The sequence below is a fragment of the Phyllobates terribilis genome, unplaced genomic scaffold (assembly GCF_046119375.1).
Source record: "Phyllobates terribilis strain yellow unplaced genomic scaffold, ASM4611937v1 Scaffold_74__1_contigs__length_7073193, whole genome shotgun sequence".
Lineage (NCBI taxonomy): Eukaryota > Metazoa > Chordata > Amphibia > Anura > Dendrobatidae > Phyllobates > Phyllobates terribilis.
Window position 1 is genome coordinate 3,588,089 of NW_027362834.1, and position 17,049 is coordinate 3,605,137.

Genomic DNA, 17,049 nt, shown 5'->3' on the forward strand with positions numbered 1-17,049 from the left:
GAACCCTAAAGCCATCACCATGGGGCAGCTGTTCGGGCAGTTTGATCCAGTGTCACATGAGGTTTGTCTATGATTGGAATTATTGTTTACTAGATGGTGGCCCGATTCTAACGCATTGTGTATTCTAGAATATGACAAAATCCGACAAACAAGCAAAATGAACAAAAAGCATTGAATTCAATTCTTTCTGATTTTAGAAACTGCATTAAAGAAGGGGTGCACCGGTCCTGGAGATACTGCAATACCAGGTCAATGCGTGGAGTGGACAGAGCAAGCTCTTTTTCCATCTCCCTGTTCTAAAAATCCATTTAATATATGGTCCCCAGATAGGGGACGTATCAGATATTAAACTGATAAGAACAGATTTTTTTTTTTTTTTTTTTTTTTTTATACTATTCAGTAAAATTTTTCAAGCAACAATCAATAGTATAAAAACTCACACTACGTTGCCCAGTCTTACATCATAATGGTACTTTCTTTATTTCATATTTATAACTTTATACTGAAACAGTTGTAAGACCTTTTGAATGGACAAAAACTATAAAAACATACCATTGTCATAAAAAATGACAGATCACAACACTTAAACAAGGACTTACTGGTACTTTACCAGTGACCTCCATTTTTTGACTTTCCAAAAACCTTCTGAATCAGAGCCACCACCGCCACGGCTATCCCATAAATAAACTATGTATAACCTTGACAAAACCATCCTAACACAATTATTAACTGAGATTATTTTCCTTTTAAATAAACACAAATTCCTAACGTCCCACAGACTTTCTATTACACATGCCATTATCAACCACAACAATCTCTCTTTCACCCGGCTACTTGCACCCATCCCAAACATTACCACTCTCCAATTTATAAAATTCACGCCCGCTAGTTCCTTGCATAAACCACCCACTCCCTTCCAAACACTCTGAGCATAATCACAATTCCAAACCAAATGCATAACAGTTTCACTCGCCCCACATCCATCCCTCGGACATACCTCTGTTCTAATCAGATCCCTCCTCTTCTGTACCTCTCTCACAGGCAAAATCTCATGCAAACTCATCCATACGATATCACGCTGCCTATTCGATATTCCTTTTATACTCAGGTTCCTCCATACACACAACGCTTCACTCGATCTCAAGCCCCTAATGTTACATTCAAACTCTCTAACTCGCATCCTTCTCCTTACATTCCTTATCACTTTGAAATCACCCATAGGAACATCCAACAAATCATGCTTGACAACAAATTTTTCAACAAACTCATACCACACTGGACATTTAAACGAAACAGGCACTCTTGCATCCCTTCTCATCCATTTCAACCCAAACAACATCCATCCAGCCATATATTTAATCATAAAAGCCGTCTTGTTATCCCTACCTAACAGAACAACCACTGTTTTAATAAAATTTAAACCAAGACAAATTTCAAAATTTGGGAAATCCATTCCCCCATGTTCACGTAACTTACACAAATATTCCCTTTTAAGTTTTTCCATCTTACTTCCCCAATAAAACGTAAAAATTAGCTTCTCAATCCGCCTAAAACCCCTATAAGGGGCTGGAAAAACCACTGACACAAAAAGTAACATAGGAAGAATCACTGACTTAATAATAAGGACTTTGCCTGACAATGTCAAGTCCCGCAACCTCCAAAAATTTAACTTCTGTTCAATCCTCTTACCGCATTCATCCCATCTCTCATTCCCTTTCAGATCTTTGTTAAACCACACCCCCAAAACCTTAATAGCACCTTCTTCACATATCACACCATCCATCCTAACACTCGAATCCCCGAAACACTTAAAGCTACACTTCCCCCAATTCACCCTAAAACCAGATGCACCACAAAAGAAATCTAAAAGCAACCTTGCTCGATTCATAGCAGCCATATTATCACTCACCACAACAACATCGTCCATATACCCCATTACCTTTACAGTCTTTCCACCACTCCCTGGGATCAGAAGACCATTCATCACTTTCTCTTTCCGAATCATGCACAACAGGGGCTCAATCACACTTATAAACAGGACAGGGGACAACGGACACCCCTGCCTGACCCCTGATTTTATGCACACCTTCTCACTCAAACATCCATTCACTAACACTTCACTCACCACACCATCATACAAACACCTTATGGCATTCACAAAAACACTAGGAAAACCCATCCTAACTAACACCTCAAACATAAACGCATGCGACACTCTATCAAAAGCTTTCTCAAAATCCACACAAAAAACCATACATTTCCCCTTCCTAAACATACAATCTCCAATTACGTCCCTCAACAACAAGAGGTTATCAGTCATACACCTACCTGGCACCGCGCACACTTGATCATCACCAACCACACTTCCAATCACCCCACGCATACGGTTAGCCAGAATTTTGCTAAAGACTTTATAATCTGCATTGAGTAATGTAATCGGCCTCCAATTACGCAAATTCTTTTTCTCACCCTTCTTATATAGTAAACAACTACTCCTTCTTTCATGGAATTACAAAGTACACCATTCATCCACATATATTGACATACCTCCACAAAATCAACACCAATCACATCCCATGCTTTTACATAAAACTCCACAGGCAACCCATCTTTCCCAGGTGTTTTATTCTTTTTCGCACCATCCACCGCCTTTTTAACCTCATCAAAAACAATATCTTCACTCAAACACTCACGTTCCCCTGATTCAAGCTGACTCTCCAACATACCTAACACATGCTTTTTCAAACCCCCATCCACCCATTTAGACTCAAATAAACTACTATAGAAACTATGTACCTCATCCAACACTTCCCTTCCAACCACAGTCATACCATTATCATTTACAACCTCATCCAACTCATCTTTTTTACTGCACATTTTTTTAAAAAAGTACCTCGTACACTTCTCATCCATATCCAAATGCTCAACTCTCGTCCTAAAAATAATTTCCTTCCCACGCTTTTCCAAAACACGCTTCATCTCATCTCTCGCTCCTCTGAGTTGATCACTAACATCAATTCCTTTCATACTCATTTTATGTAACCACTCAATCCTCATATTTAAATCTTTAAATCTGCCTCTTTCAATTGCTGCTTTTTTATAACCCCACCTCCTAAAAAAAATCTTAATTTCCACTTTCACCCAATCCCACCATACAGTCACATCCACAAAATTATTTTTCCTAGACGTCCACCATTCATACTTACTTTCGAAGTCTCTCATAACCCTAACATCCTCTAACAACCTAACATTTAGCTTCCATACCCCAACACCATGCACCATTTTTTTATCACCTTCAAACATACCCCACAAACATTCATGGTCTGTGAAAGAAAAAACATGCTGTTTAAAAAATTTACACACCAAACCTCTATTTGTATACAGCATGCGGTCAATCCTGGACACTATTCCTCCCCTATCAGCTCTATATGTGGCCGGTGGTGGCTTACTCAAAAATTCCGCTGCATCTAAAAAAGAAAAATCAGATGTAATTTGATTAAGGACCGTACCCGTGACATCAATTTCCCCTTCAGAAACACAATTGAAATCACCAACTAATAATATTGGAATCCTTCCAGGCAAAAATAAACGTATTTTCTCTAATAGTGCTAACCTATCCCCTTTGTTAATTGGACAATACACGTTAACAATTTTCACCCTCCACCCTCTCCCCTTAACCACTGCCATTATACAACGACCTGGCTCCACCACCATATAATTTTCAAAACTTAAATCCCTATTCCCCAACAAAATCCCCACACCATCATTTTTGTTTGTCATTGAACCTGACCAAATGCTATACCCATATACCCAGTCCTTTTCAGGAGGTGACTCTTCAATTCCGCACTCTTGCAGACAGTAAATATTTGCTCCAAGATTTTTTAGTTCTTCCAGTATAGCCAATCTTCTAGGCTTAGATTTTATAAGCCTTACATTTATTGACAGTACACTACAGCCCACGTTGGAGCCCATTTTTTAACCATATTCGGTAAAAAAGAACATACCCCCCACCGAAGAGTCAACCTTTCTCGTCTTGAAACTCGATTCCTGATGTTAAGCAGAGAATGCTGGCCCCCTCCTCCAAAAAAGACCTCCTAGGAGAGGCACTGTAGCTCTCGGGATAGCTCCTATCACTTAAGGGGCTGATGCTCCCAATACTGGCAGGTGAAAAATCTGGCCGGAACTTCTTTGCAGAAGACACATCAGAGTCCTCATCAGGGGGCCTCACCACAGCCCCGGTGAAGTCACCCTGGCCACCACCACCTTCATGAATTGCCTCTGAGCTTTCCAAAGCCAACACCGGCGTTGTGGAGAGTGAACCGCTCACTTCTCCCTCACCACTCACATCAAGCAGAATTGACATATCTGCAGGCTCTATCTCAACAGCGCTTCCACCAGCAGGATCGGGTGCTTGCTCCATCTCTTCCATGAAGTCCCTTACTGCCTCGATCGCCTCACCAATAGTGGCGGCAGTAGTAGGACGTGGGGACACGGCCTCTGCATATGACCTGGAACGATGGGGACAGTCCTTGAAAGCGTGTCCCTCCTCGCCACATGCATTACAAACCATGGAGTTAGTACACTCCATTGCCAGATGACCCTCTTTATTGCATTTCCCACAAAACTTCTCCACCGTGCAGTCCTCTTGGTAGTGTCCAAAGGATTTACACTTCCTGCAAAAACGCGGAGCACCAGGAAAATACATATACCCTCTATCCCTCCCGATGGCAAAACTGAGGGGAGGGTAGTGGATACCCCCAGGTCCCTGGGGGTCCTCCTGGAACCGTACAAAAAATTTGTGTTTGCCAGTCCACAAGCCCACCTCATTCCTCACCTTGTGTGAGTAGGACACATAGCTGCAATGACGGTTCAGGAATCTAGTAATGTCCTCCACATCCACAAGGGGGTTGTGCATAAACACAATAACTGGCACTTCCCCCTTAGTATACAATACCGTGAATGTAAGCCCATCAAGAGCCGGATGATCCAAGGCTTGCTGATCCTTTAGAGTCTTGAAAAGATTCTGGCAAGCTGCCATACGATCAAGGACTAAAACGTACCGGCCATTCTTTGAGAACTCCTGTAGGCAAATGATGTCTCCACGACCAACATTCAAAATCTTGAAGATGACGACTTCCACCAAGAACGGCAGGTTAAAGAAATTCCTCCTCGACTCCTCAATATCAATGCGAAAAGCATTTTTGACCCGAATATCATCGGTCCCGGCATAGCGAATCTTGACGCCCATTATCACCTCTCGTTTCCTCTGGACCCCCCCCAATAGCAGCAGGCAGCTTAAGCCACCTAAGTGGCGATGCTGCAAGGCCGAGGGGGAGACACTATAGGATCCTTCTGACCAGATACAAGATCTAAGCCAAAAGGCCGAGAAGCGATAACCAGAATTGGTTTCGGACTACGGTGCCACCCAAGGATCCTGAAAAGTCCATTTGTGGAGATGGCCACCTGAACTCCCGTTAAGAAGACATGCTGTCAACCTCTAGATCCCTCACATGCCTGCACTTTTCAGCTTGCTGCTGCTGCAATCCACGCGTTTTAGATCTGCATAACTCCACCTCTTTTACCACAGCACCCTCACCCCCGGCTGTTCCCACCCGCCTCAACACCGTTGGAAGGGAGGAGAACCAATTAAGGCGGGGGGGGTGGAACGAGCAGCTGTCTACCCTTAGCAGGAGGGTTGCTGATTACTTACCTTTCCTGCTGCTGCTGCTGGCTGTCCAGCAGCAGACTGAAGGTGGCTGCTGCTGTGCGCAGGTATATAAAGGCTCAGAGCCTATTATGACACGCGCAGCCAGCGTTCCATTGCCACATTCCATCTACTGCAGGCGGGATACCTGGATGGCTGAATGTCACTGAGAAGCTCACAGAGACCGCCATAAGCAACAGTTTAAAAGAATGCCACAGACTAATCAACCAAACTTTTTGGGTTGGTTTCTCTTTTATAGTCTGCAGGCATTAAATGAAAGAAGTCAGTGTTCCAGCAGAGGGAGACAACGTTTCAGAAAAGGCATTGTAGCAAACCAAAAAAGAAATTTTAAGCGCAGCAGAGTAACCAGCGCACATACCTGTTAGCTCAGGTGAGTTTAAAAGGCTGCTGTTGATAACAAGGGCATTTGCTAAATAGATGGTGTGTGTGCAACAATATACTGAAAGGTCAATTATATTGTGCAGCTTATCTCACCACCTGTAGTTATTTAGGTGAAAGCTCCAAAATGCTTGCCTAATATGTCTGTTTATCCAAAAGGAAGTAAAGAGGGAGAGCTAGATAGATAGCATTGCATTACATTACATGGCAATGCAATGCACAGTTGCTGAAGTTGAACCAAAATGAGCTTGTCATCTGGCATCTGCAACTTTTAACATGAAAAATCCAATGAGGAGAAGAAAAGCAAAGCCAAAGAGTCCATCCCAAAATCCGACAAACAAGCAAAATGAACAAAAAGCATTGAATTCAATTCTTTCTGATTTCAGAAACTGCATTAAAGAAGGGGTGCACCGGTCCTGGAGATACTGCAATACCAGGTCAATGCGTGGAGTGGACAGAGCAAGCTCTTTTTCCATCTCCCTGTTCTAAAAATCCATTTAATATATGGTCCCCAGATAGGGGACGTATCAGATATTAAACTGATAAGAACAGATACTACACTTGATCTTAGCCAAAAGGCCGAGAAGCGATAACCAGAATTGGTTTCGGACTACGGTGCCACCCAAGGATCCTGAAAAGTCCATTTGTGGAGATGGCCACCTGGACTCCCGTTAAGAAGACATGCTGTCAACCTCTAGATCCCTCACATGCCTGCACTTTTCGGCTTGCTGCTGCTGCAATCCACGCGTTTTAGATCTGCATAACTCCACCTCTTTTAGCACAGCACCCTCACCCCCGGCTGTTCCCACCCGCCTCAACACCGTTGGAAGGGAGGAGAACCAATTAAGGTGGGGGGGGGGTGGAACGAGCAGCTGTCTACCCTTAGCAGGAGGGTTGCTGATTACTTACCTTTCCTGCTGCTGCTGTTGGCTGTCCAGCAGCAGACTGAAGGTGGCTGCTGCTGTGCGCAGGTATATAAAGGCTCAGAGCCTATTATGACTCGCGCAGCCAGCGTTCCTTTGCCACATTCCATCTACTGCAGGCGGGATACCTGGATGGCTGAATGTCACTGAGAAGCTCACAGAGACCGCCATAAGCAACAGTTTAAAAGAATGCCACAGACTAATCAACCAAACTTTTTGGGTTGGTTTCTCTTTTATAGTCTGCAGGCATTAAATGAAAGAAGTCAGTGTTCCAGCAGAGGGAGACAACGTTTCACAAAAGGCATTGTAGCAAACCAAAAAAGAAATTTTAAGCGCAGCAGAGTAACCAGCTCACATACCTGTTAGCTCAGGTGAGTTTAAAAGGCTGCTGTTGATAACAAGGGCATTTGCTAAATAGATGGTGTGTGTGCAACAATATACTGAAAGGTCAATTATATTGTGCAGCTTATCTCACCACCTGTAGTTATTTAGGTGAAAGCTCCAAAATGCTTGCCTAATATGTCTGTTTATCCAAAAGGAAGTAAAGAGGGAGAGCTAGATAGATAGCATTGCATTACATTACATGGCAATGCAATGCACAGTTGCTGAAGTTGAACCAAAATGAGCTTGTCATCTGGCATCTGCAACTTTTAACATGAAAAATCCAATGAGGAGAAGAAAAGCAAAGCCAAAGAGTCCATCCCAAAATCCGACAAACAAGCAAAATGAACAAAAAGCATTGAATTCAATTCTTTCTGATATCAGAAACTGCATTAAAGAAGGGGTGCACCGGTCCTGGAGATACTGCAATACCAGGTCAATGCGTGGAGTGGACAGAGCAAGCTCTTTTTCCATCTCCCTGTTCTAAAAATCCATTTAATATATGGTCCCCAGATAGGGGACGTATCAGATATTAAACTGATAAGAACAGATACTACACTTGATCTTAGCCAAAAGGCCGAGAAGCGATAACCAGAATTTGTTTCGGACTACGGTGCCACCCAAGGATCCTGAAAAGTCCATTTGTGGAGATGGCCACCTGGACTCCCGTTAAGAAGACATACTGTCAACCTTTAGATCCCTCACATGCCTGCACTTTTCGGCTTGCTGCTGCTGCAATCCACGCGTTTTAGATCTGCATAACTCCACCTCTTTTAGCACAGCACCCTCACCCCCGGCTGTTCCCACCCGCCTCAACACCGTTGGAAGGGAGGAGAACCAATTAAGGTGGGGGGGGGGTGGAACGAGCAGCTGTCTACCCTTAGCAGGAGGGTTGCTGATTACTTACCTTTCCTGCTGCTGCTGCTGGCTGTCCAGCAGCAGACTGAAGGTGGCTGCTGCTGTGCGCAGGTATATAAAGGCTCAGAGCCTATTATGACTCGCGCAGCCAGCGTTCCTTTGCCACATTCCATCTACTGCAGGCGGGATACCTGGATGGCTGAATGTCACTGAGAAGCTCACAGAGACCGCCATAAGCAACAGTTTAAAAGAATGCCACAGACTAATCAACCAAACTTTTTGGGTTGGTTTCTCTTTTATAGTCTGCAGGCATTAAATGAAAGAAGTCAGTGTTCCAGCAGAGGGAGACAACGTTTCACAAAAGGCATTGTAGCAAACCAAAAAAAAAATTTTAAGCGCAGCAGAGTAACCAGCTCACATACCTGTTAGCTCAGGTGAGTTTAAAAGGCTGCTGTTGATAACAAGGGCATTTGCTAAATAGATGGTGTGTGTGCAACAATATACTGAAAAGTCAATTATATTGTGCAGCTTATCTCACCACCTGTAGTTATTTAGGTGAAAGCTCCAAAATGCTTGCCTAATATGTCTGTTTATCCAAAAGGAAGTAAAGAGGGAGAGCTAGAAAGATAGCATTGCGTTACATTACATGGCAATGCAATGCACAGTTGCTGAAGTTGAACCAAAATGAGCTTGTCATCTGGCTTCTGCAACTTTGAACATGAAAAATCCAATGAGGAGAAGAAAAGCAAAGCCAAAGAGTCCATCCCAAAATCCGACAAACAAGCAAAATGAACAAAAAACATTGAATTCAATACTTTCTGATTTTAGAAACTGCATTAAAGAAGGGGTGCACCGGTCCTGGAGATACTGCAATACCAGGTCAATGCGTGGAGTGGACAGAGCAAGCTCTTTTTCCATCTCCCTGTTCTAAAAATCCATTTAATATATGGTCCCCAGATAGGGGACGTATCAGATATTAAACTGATAAGAACAGATACTACACTTGATCTTAGCCAAAAGGCCGAGAAGCGATAACCAGAATTGGTTTCGAACTACGGAGCCACCCAAGGATCCTGAAGAGTCCATTTGTGGAGATGAGCTCCTGGACTCCCGTTAAGAAGACATGTTGTCAACCTCTAGATCCCTTACATGCCTGCACTTTTCGGCTTGCTGCTGCTGCAATCCACGCGTTTTAGATCTGCATAACTCCACCTCTTTAAACACAGCACCTTCACCCCCTGCTGTTCCCACCCGCCTCAACACCGTTGGAAGGGAGGAGAACCAATTAAGGCGGGGGGTGGGGTGGAACGAGCAGCTGTCTACCCTTAGCAGGAGGGCTGCTGATTACTTACCTCTCCTGCTGCTGCTGGCTGTCCAGCAGCAGACTGAAGGTGGCTGCTGCTGTGCGCAGGTATATAAAGGCTCAGAGCCTATTATGACACGCGCAGCCAGCGTTCCATTGCCACATTCCATCTACTGCAGGCAGGATACCTGGCTGGCTGAATGTCGCTGAGAAGCTCACAGAGACCGCCATAAGCAACAGTTTAACAGAATGCCACAGACTAATCAACCAAACTTTTTGGGTTGGGTTCTCTTTTATAGTCTGCAGGCATTAATTGAAAGAAGTCAGTGTTCCAGCAGAGGGAGACAACGTTTCAGAAAAGGCATTGTAGCAAACCAAAAAAGAAATTTTAAGCGCAGCAGAGTAACCAGCGCACATACCTGTTAGCTCAGGTGAGTTTAAAAGGCTGCTGTTGATAACAAGGGCATTTGCTAAATAGATGGTGTGTGTGCAACAATATACTGAAAGGTCAATTATATTGTGCAGCTTATCTCACCACCTGTAGTTATTTAGGTGAAAGCTCCAAAATGCTTGCCTAATATGTCTGTTTATCCAAAAGGAAGTAAAGAGGGAGAGCTAGAAAGATAGCATTGCGTTACATTACATGGCAATGCAATGCACAGTTGCTGAAGTTGAACCAAAATGAGCTTGTAATCTGGCTTCTGCAACTTTGAACATGAAAAATCCAATGAGGAGAAGAAAAGCAAAGCCAAAGAGTCCATCCCAAAATTCGACAAACAAGCAAAATGAACAAAAAACATTGAATTCAATACTTTCTGATTTTAGAAACTGCATTAAAGAAGGGGTGCACCGGTCCTGGAGATACTGCAATACCAGGTCAATGCGTGGAGTGGACAGAGCAAGCTCTTTTTCCATCTCCCTGTTCTAAAAATCCATTTAATATATGGTCCCCAGATAGGGGACGTATCAGATATTAAACTGATAAGAACAGATTTTTTTTTTTTTTTTTTTTTTTTCCAAACACTCAGAAATTAAGTTTTATAATCTTAAATCATATATCACCAAACTCAAGATTTTAGTTCCATCATCGTGTTTAGATATTATATTTATATTTTTTCATTTGAATTAATATATATAAAGTTAAACATAACAATTCGTTTGCAGTTTCAACAGTTTCCAAACAAATCACAACTGACATTACTTCACCCGGTTTCCCAAACTAAATATCCCCTTTTTCTCTTTTACTTTCCTCCCAACAAAACCCCTTAACTTCTTTTCTTCCTCCTCATGCTCTAACCGCATCTGTTCCCAATCATACTCTTCCTCATCATCTCTGAAAGTCACCACCTTCTCCAACACTTTACCCTTTTCCTCTTTTACTTCTTTCTTTTCACCAGATACTTTCCTTGATCCACAATTTTCCTGTACCGTTACCTTTTTCTTCAATTTCACCTTTAAACTTTCAACTTCTTTTCCCTGCTTATTCTCCTCTATAATTATCGCATCAACTTCCTTCTTCATTTTATCACCAATATCTTCCTTTTGTCCTCCAAAGTTCTTTTCAAAAGTTCCTTTGCTGCTTTCCATGTAACAATACCCAGAACTCCCGTTTACCATAATCCTCCCATTATGCAAATTTTCTTCTCCTGTTGTCCACACCAAAAAACGTCTCTTTCCGTTCCAAATACCAACTTTGTTCCTGTATAATTTCTGAAACTTTACCATCTTACATTTAGATTCCAAAAAAACCATTATCTCCTCTATTTCCACAAACGGATTGTCCATGTAAATTATCACACTCTTCGGTTTCCCCATGAATGATGCACTTACTCCAATTTTCCCAGAATCCTCTTCACTCCAGCATTTGAAAAAATGAATGCACTTTTCCTCAGAAACTAGAGTCACATCACAAACTTTACCTTGCTTTATTTCTTGCATACAGTAGATATCCTTCTCCAAAACTTCATGTTTCCTCAAAATTTCCAGAATCCATTTTTCTTCCAAAAAAGTTTCTTCCGTCTCCCGTTTCACAAAAAAAAGTAAGCATCTCTTCTTTTTCCAAAACTCCATCTCAACAATCCGTTTTCCTTCCGTTTTTCCTTTTAATCCTCCAAATGTTGCCACCACAGCTATGTGTGGCGACAGTTGCCCCCCACAGCTATGTGTGGTGACAAGGTGATCGCCTCTCGTTGCCCAGGGACTAATCCGACTCCCTAATAGCAGCAGGGGGGTTTAGCTCCACCGATGAGTGTAGCGATCCCCCCAGGCCAAGGAGCCGGGTACCCCAAGCACCTCCCAGTCAAGACCAAGGCAGCAACCGCTAGATCACTGCACTTGATCTTAGCCAAAAGGCCGAGAAGCGATAACCAGAATTGGTTTCAAACTACGGAGCCACCCAAGGATCCTGAAAAGTCCATTTGTGGAGATGAGCTCCTGGACTCCCGTTAAGAAGACATGTTGTCAACCTCTAGATCCCTTACATGCCTGCACTTTTCGGCTTGCTGCTGCTGCAATCCACGCGTTTTAGATCTGCATAACTCCACCTCTTTAAACACAGCACCTTCACCCCCTGCTGTTCCCACCCGCCTCAACACCGTTGGAAGGGAGGAGAACCAATTAAGGCGGGGGGTGGGGTGGAACGAGCAGCTGTCTACCCTTAGCAGGAGGGCTCCTGATTACATACCTCTCCTGCTGCTGCTGCTGCTGGCTGTCCAGCAGCAGACTGAAGGTGGCTGCTGCTGTGCACAGGTATATAAAGGCTCAGAGCCTATTATGACACGCGCAGCCAGCGTTCCATTGCCACATTCCATCTACTGCAGGCAGGATACCTGGCTGGTTGAATGTCGCTGAGAAGCTCACAGAGACCGCCATAAGCAACAGTTTAACAGAATGCCACAGACTAATCAACCAAACTTTTTGGGTTGGGTTCTCTTTTATAGTCTGCAGGCATTAAATGAAAGAAGTCAGTGTTCCAGCAGAAGGAGACAACGTTTCAGAAAAGGCATTGTAGCAAACCAAAAAAGAAATTTTAAGCGCAGCAGAGTAACCAGCGCACATACCTGTTAGCTCAGGTGAGTTTAAAAGGCTGCTGTTGATAACAAGGGGATTTGCTAAATAGATGGTGTGTGTGCAACAATATACTGAAAGGTCAATTATATTGTGCAGCTTATCTCACCACCTGTAGTTATTTAGGTGAAAGCTCCAAAATGCTTGCCTAATATGTCTGTTTATCCAAAAGGAAGTAAAAAGGGAGAGCTAGAAAGATAGCATTGCATCACATTACATGGCAATGCAATGCACAGTTGCTGAAGTTGAACCAAAATGAGCTTGTAATCTGGCTTCTGCAACTTTGAACATGAAAAATCCAATGAGGAGAAGAAAAGCAAAGCCAAAGAGTCCATCCCCAAATCCGACAAACAAGCAAAATGAACAAAAAACATTGAATTCAATTCTTTCTGATTTTAGAAACTGCATTAAAGAAGGGGTGCACCGGTCCTGGAGATACTGCAATACCAGGTCAATGCGTGGAGTGGACAGAGCAAGCTCTTTTTCCATCTCCCTGTTCTAAAAATCCATTTAATATATGGTCCCCAGATAGGGGACGTATCAGATATTAAACTGATAAGAACAGATTTTTTTTTTTTTTTTTTTTTTTTTTCGAAAGCCCGAATTCGTGTACAAAACCCGAGTGCGCTTAAAAAAGTGACAAGTGCCACAAAAAAAGTGCACTAGGATGCTGGTCTTCTTGAAACCCTCTCCAAAAGGAGAAGGGTCCCCCAAACCATTCCCCGTCCCTCCGAGCCAGAAGGCCACAGCGAGGAACAGGGACAAATAGCCACCTCCAGCCGGAGCCAGAGGCGACCCAATCTTACCCCCAGCACCTGCCCGAGTTCTCACCCGAGCAAGGCACTGGGAGCCAAAGACTGTGCTCCCCTCCCGGAAGAGGGGAGCCAACAACGCTCTCCTCCCGAAAGAGGAGAGCCAGGGGGGTTCAGGGGGGAGCGGAACCTGATGGCCACACACTCCCCCCCTAGACCTGCCAAGAGAGGAACCCGTAAGGGAACCGCATCCCGACAAAATCCTAGTAGGACGTGACACACGTGAATAAGTGGACACACAGTGACAAAGAAATTAAATAAATAGTGAAGGTTTCACAGTATAATACTGCCCGGACCTTCGACCGGGAATTGAAAAATTCCCCATCCTAAGGCCAGAAGGCCCGGAATAAGGGTGTGTGCGAAGAAAGAAAATTTAAAGTGCTTGTGCAAATGTGCCATAAACTCAAGTGGGGTTCCCAATCCCAGTGAGTTAAGGCACCCCAGGGTCACCACTCCTGGGGCACTTCACACTTCAGGCTTTCGATCTTCCCCGGCCCAATGGCGTCGATCCTGGGGGGCCATGCTTTCCACCAGATGACTATATTAGCCACCTGGCGTACTAACAAGCGCCTAAACCCCAGTGTGCATAATGTATCAATCTACTAGGGCGGCCAACATCCAAAACCGCCTTTTCGAAAGATACTACACTTGATCTTAGCCAAAAGGCCGAGAAGCGATAACCAGAATTGGTTTCAAACTACGGAGCCACCCAAGGATCCTGAAAAGTCCATTTGTGGAGATGAGCTCCTGGACTCCCGTTAAGAAGACATGTTGTCAACCTCTAGATCCCTTACATGCCTGCACTTTTCGGCTTGCTGCTGCTGCAATCCACGCGTTTTAGATCTGCATAACTCCACCTCTTTAAACACAGCACCTTCACCCCCTGCTGTTCCCACCCGCCTCAACACCGTTGGAAGGGAGGAGAACCAATTAAGGCGGGGGGTGGGGTGGAACGAGCAGCTGTCTACCCTTAGCAGGAGGGCTCCTGATTACATACCTCTCCTGCTGCTGCTGCTGCTGGCTGTCCAGCAGCAGACTGAAGGTGGCTGCTGCTGTGCACAGGTATATAAAGGCTCAGAGCCTATTATGACACGCGCAGCCAGCGTTCCATTGCCACATTCCATCTACTGCAGGCAGGATACCTGGCTGGCTGAATGTCGCTGAGAAGCTCACAGAGACCGCCATAAGCAACAGTTTAACAGAATGCCACAGACTAATCAACCAAACTTTTTGGGTTGGGTTCTCTTTTATAGTCTGCAGGCATTAAATGAAAGAAGTCAGTGTTCCAGCAGAAGGAGACAACGTTTCAGAAAAGGCATTGTAGCAAACCAAAAAAGAAATTTTAAGCGCAGCAGAGTAACCAGCGCACATACCTGTTAGCTCAGGTGAGTTTAAAAGGCTGCTGTTGATAACAAGGGCATTTGCTAAATAGATGGTGTGTGTGCAACAATATACTGAAAGGTCAATTATATTGTGCAGCTTATCTCACCACCTGTAGTTATTTAGGTGAAAGCTCCAAAATGCTTGCCTAATATGTCTGTTTATCCAAAAGGAAGTAAAAAGGGAGAGCTAGAAAGATAGCATTGCATCACATTACATGGCAATGCAATGCACAGTTGCTGAAGTTGAACCAAAATGAGCTTGTAATCTGGCTTCTGCAACTTTGAACATGAAAAATCCAATGAGGAGAAGAAAAGCAGAGCCAAAGAGTCCATCCCAAAATCCGACAAACAAGCAAAATGAACAAAAAACATTGAATTCAATTCTTTCTGATTTTAGAAACTGCATTAAAGAAGGGGTGCACCGGTCCTGGAGATACTGCAATACCAGGTCAATGCGTGGAGTGGACAGAGCAAGCTCTTTTTCCATCTCCCTGTTCTAAAAATCCATTTAATATATGGTCCCCAGATAGGGGACGTATCAGATATTAAACTGATAAGAACAGATACTACACTTGATCTTAGCCAAAAGGCCGAGAAGCGATAACCAGAATTGGTTTCAAACTACGGAGCCACCCAAGGATCCTGAAAAGTCCATTTGTGGAGATGAGCTCCTGGACTCCCGTTAAGAAGACATGTTGTCAACCTCTAGATCCCTTACATGCCTGCACTTTTCGGCTTGCTGCTGCTGCAATCCACGCGTTTTAGATCTGCATAACTCCACCTCTTTAAACACAGCAACTTCACCCCCTGCTGTTCCCACCTGCCTCAACACCGTTGGAAGGGAGGAGAACCAATTAAGGCGGGGGGTGGGGTGGAACGAGCAGCTGTCTACCCTTAGCAGGAGGGCTCCTGATTACATACCTCTCCTGCTGCTGCTGCTGCTGGCTGTCCAGCAGCAGACTGAAGGTGGCTGCTGCTGTGCACAGGTATATAAAGGCTCAGAGCCTATTATGACACGCGCAGCCAGCGTTCCATTGCCACATTCCATCTACTGCAGGCAGGATACCTGGCTGGCTGAATGTCGCTGAGAAGCTCACAGAGACCGCCATAAGCAACAGTTTAACAGAATGCCACAGACTAATCAACCAAACTTTTTGGGTTGGTTTCTCTTTTATAGTCTGCAGGCATTAAATGAAAGAAGTCAGTGTTCCAGCAGAAGGAGACAACGTTTCAGAAAAGGCATTGTAGCAAACCAAAAAAGACATTTTAAGCGCAGCAGAGTAACCAGCGCACATACCTGTTAGCTCAGGTGAGTTTAAAAGGCTGCTGTTGATAACAAGGGCATTTGCTAAATAGATGGTGTGTGTGCAACAATATACTGAAAGGTCAATTATATTGTGCAGCTTATCTCACCACCTGTAGTTATTTAGGTGAAAGCTCCAAAATGCTTGCCTAATATGTCTGTTTATCCAAAAGGAAGTAAAAAGGGAGAGCTAGAAAGATAGCATTGCATCACATTACATGGCAATGCAATGCACAGTTGCTGAAGTTGAACCAAAATGAGCTTGTAATCTGGCTTCTGCAACTTTGAACATGAAAAATCCAATGAGGAGAAGAAAAGCAAAGCCAAAGAGTCCATCCCCAAATCCGACAAACAAGCAAAATGAACAAAAAACATTGAATTCAATTCTTTCTGATTTTAGAAACTGCATTAAAGAAGGGGTGCACCGGTCCTGGAGATACTGCAATACCAGGTCAATGCGTGGAGTGGACAGAGCAAGCTCTTTTTCCATCTCCCTGTTCTAAAAATCCATTTAATATATGGTCCCCAGATAGGGGACGTATCAGATATTAAACTGATAAGAACAGATACTACACTTGATCTTAGCCAAAAGGCCGAGAAGCGATAACCAGAATTGGTTTCAAACTACGGAGCCACCCAAGGATCCTGAAAAGTCCATTTGTGGAGATGAGCTCCTGGACTCCCGTTAAGAAGACATGTTGTCAACCTCTAGATCCCTTACATGCCTGCACTTTTCGGCTTGCTGCTGCTGCAATCCACGCGTTTTAGATCTGCATAACTCCACCTCTTTAAACACAGCACCTTCACCCCCTGCTGTTCCCACCCGCCTCAACACCGTTGGAAGGGAGGAGAACCAATTAAGGCGGGGGGTGGGGTGGAACGAGCAGCTGTCTACCCTTAGCAGGAGGGCTCCTGATT

General features: G+C 44.0%; 8 non-coding genes and 1 pseudogene across 8 annotated transcripts; all 9 read right to left on the bottom strand.

Moving 5' to 3' along the window:
• Window positions 1–211: 211 nt before the first annotated feature.
• Window positions 212–410, bottom strand: LOC141196340 (U2 spliceosomal RNA). Its single transcript, XR_012268886.1, has one exon. It is a non-coding gene; the product is annotated as a U2 spliceosomal RNA (small nuclear RNA).
• A 6,093-nt stretch (window positions 411–6,503) lies between these two features.
• Window positions 6,504–6,694, bottom strand: LOC141195168 (U2 spliceosomal RNA). Its single transcript, XR_012267772.1, has one exon. It is a non-coding gene; the product is annotated as a U2 spliceosomal RNA (small nuclear RNA).
• Window positions 6,695–7,805: 1,111 nt separating this feature from the next.
• LOC141195170 (U2 spliceosomal RNA) lies at window positions 7,806–7,996 on the bottom strand. Its single transcript, XR_012267774.1, has one exon. It is a non-coding gene; the product is annotated as a U2 spliceosomal RNA (small nuclear RNA).
• Window positions 7,997–9,107: 1,111 nt separating this feature from the next.
• On the bottom strand, window positions 9,108–9,298 carry LOC141195171 (U2 spliceosomal RNA). Its single transcript, XR_012267775.1, has one exon. It is a non-coding gene; the product is annotated as a U2 spliceosomal RNA (small nuclear RNA).
• A 1,109-nt stretch (window positions 9,299–10,407) lies between these two features.
• Window positions 10,408–10,603, bottom strand: LOC141196357 (U2 spliceosomal RNA). The gene has a single exon (XR_012268899.1). It is a non-coding gene; the product is annotated as a U2 spliceosomal RNA (small nuclear RNA).
• Window positions 10,604–13,047: 2,444 nt separating this feature from the next.
• Window positions 13,048–13,238, bottom strand: LOC141196390 (U2 spliceosomal RNA). The gene has a single exon (XR_012268922.1). It is a non-coding gene; the product is annotated as a U2 spliceosomal RNA (small nuclear RNA).
• Window positions 13,239–14,032: 794 nt separating this feature from the next.
• On the bottom strand, window positions 14,033–14,124 carry LOC141196519 (U2 spliceosomal RNA; annotated as a pseudogene).
• Window positions 14,125–15,239: 1,115 nt separating this feature from the next.
• Window positions 15,240–15,430, bottom strand: LOC141195172 (U2 spliceosomal RNA). The gene has a single exon (XR_012267776.1). It is a non-coding gene; the product is annotated as a U2 spliceosomal RNA (small nuclear RNA).
• Window positions 15,431–16,545: 1,115 nt separating this feature from the next.
• On the bottom strand, window positions 16,546–16,736 carry LOC141195173 (U2 spliceosomal RNA). Its single transcript, XR_012267777.1, has one exon. It is a non-coding gene; the product is annotated as a U2 spliceosomal RNA (small nuclear RNA).
• Window positions 16,737–17,049: the final 313 nt, after the last annotated feature.